Source organism: Myotis davidii, unplaced genomic scaffold (assembly GCF_000327345.1).
Source record: "Myotis davidii unplaced genomic scaffold, ASM32734v1 scaffold79, whole genome shotgun sequence".
Lineage (NCBI taxonomy): Eukaryota > Metazoa > Chordata > Mammalia > Chiroptera > Vespertilionidae > Myotis > Myotis davidii.
In genome coordinates this window covers 1,710,152-1,712,202 of record NW_006294339.1, presented here as the reverse complement: position 1 = coordinate 1,712,202, position 2,051 = coordinate 1,710,152, and the positions used below count along the sequence as shown (strand labels likewise).

The 2,051-nt window shown below is 50.2% G+C and overlaps 1 protein-coding gene across 1 annotated transcript in view; it reads left to right on the top strand.

Annotated features, from left to right (window-relative positions):
* The first annotated feature begins 6 nt into the window (after window positions 1-6).
* ECHDC2 (enoyl-CoA hydratase domain containing 2) overlaps window positions 7-2,051 on the top strand; it is a 42,507-nt gene continuing 40,462 nt past the window's right edge. The window contains exon 1 of the mRNA XM_006768328.2: window positions 7-27. The gene's annotated coding sequence lies outside the window, so the exon portion shown is untranslated. The remainder of the gene's footprint in view (window positions 28-2,051) is intronic.

The following is a 2,051-nucleotide window of genomic DNA, read 5'->3' as shown; positions in this document are numbered from 1 at the left end:
TGCGCGCTCTGGAGGGTCCCGACCAAGGTGAGCGCCCCCTCCCCGAGGGCACCCAGGAGGCGGCCGGGGCGAGCCGGGGCAGAGCTCAGGAGGGGGGCGCCTGGCGCTGCCGCCCGGCCCAGGCGATGGCCGGCGCGTCCACTGGGCACGGGGAGACTGAGACAGTAGGGTCGTCTAATGTATGTCAGGATGTTTACCCAATCCCCTGCATCCTAGTCGAGGTTGCCCCAAAATAAGTGACCACCTTACTGGCCTCCCCGACACGACTTGGAATGGGACTCTAGGTCGGTATCGGTCCTCAGTCCCCGGTGAGCCTGGGCTGCTGGGCTGCGAGGAAGGGAAGAGGAATGCTCGGGGGTAGGACTTGGCACCAGCACCCACCCCCGCAGCTTTAACAGGCGTGATCGTGCCCCTGGGCCAAGGACACTGGCAAGGTCCCAAGGGGGCCGAGGCAGCGGAGCCAATCCGGTGACCGTGCGAGGCCGAGATGGAGGGCGGAGGGAGAGGGCAGAGGAGGGCACGTCTCCTCCCTGCCTAAGTCCCGGGAAAGCTCGCTGGTCACTGGCGGGAAACACCTTCGATTGCGCCTTTTGTTTTGCTGTTATTGTTACCTACACCCCTCAGGCTTACTCTCGGGTCAAGGCTGTTCTCTTATCTTTCCAGTCCTGATAGTGTCAGAATTTTAATTTACACAGATGGCATTGGAGATTACATCGCTTATTTCCTCCCCAACCCCTTACTAACGTTTGAAGAGCTGCTTTGCTGTATTAATCTAGTTCCTTGCTCCCTGCGGTGGCACACTATTCCCTTGTGTGCATCCCCCACTTTTTAAAAAATATATTTTATTGATTTTTCACAGAGAGGAAGGGAGAGGGATAGAGAGTTAGAAACATCGATGAGAGAGAAACATCAATCAGCTGCCTCCTGCACACTCCCTACTGGGGATGTGCCCCAAACCAAGGTACATGCCCTTGGCCGGAATCGAACCTGGGACCCTTGAGTCCGCAGGCTGAGGCTCTATCCACTGAGCCAAACCGGTTAGGGCCATCCCCCACTTTTGATGGCATGTAAGGGTCGCTGAGTCTTAGAGAATACCCCTTGTTCTCATGCTTTGTTCATGCCCAACTGGCAACAGTGCTTGCCTAGATGTTTTTCTTTGCCATTAAGAAACAGAGGCACACCCTGGCCCGGTAGCTCAGTTGGTTAAAGTTCCACCCCCGACCAGGGCACATACAAGAAACAACCAATGAATGCATAAATAAGTGGAACAACAAATAGACGTCTCTCTCTCAAAAATCAATAAACTGCCTGGCCAATGTGGCTCAGTGGTTGAGCGTCGACCTATGAACCAGGAGATCACAGTTCCATTCCCAGTCAGGGCACATGCCTGGGTTGCAGGCTCTATCTCAAATATATCCTTAGTAGGGGGCATGCAGGAGGCAGCTGATTAATGATTCTTTCTCATCATTGATGTTTCTATGCCTCTCTCCCTCTCCCTTCCTCTCTGAAATCAATAAAAATATATTTATAAATAAATTTTTAAAAATAAACAAAAACAGCTGCCCAGGGAAATTAAGCAATTTGAATCAGGTGTGATTTCAAAACCTCTGTTCTCAACTATTAGGCCATCACTGCCTCTTCTGTACAAAACACAGACTAGTACATCAGTAAAAAGTATTATCAGGGGTCACAGACCTTGCAAATAGCAGAATTGTTATCCACAGATAACAAGGATCACATATTAAGCCTCTGCCCTACCATTTATTTTTTATTTAAATATATTTTTATTGATTTCAGAGACAAAGCGAGTGGGGGAGAGAGATAGAAACATCAATAATGAGAAAGAATCGTTGATCGACTGCCTCCTGCACACCCCATACTGGGGGATCGAGCCCACAACCTGGGCTTGTGCCCTAACCAGGAATTGACCCATCCTTCTGGTTGTGTACAGGATGATGCTCCAACCAACTGAGCCACAACAGCCAGGGCACATGTAAATTATTTTTAAATGTACTTTAAGTAAAGTGATGATGCTCCTTCATTCACTTAAG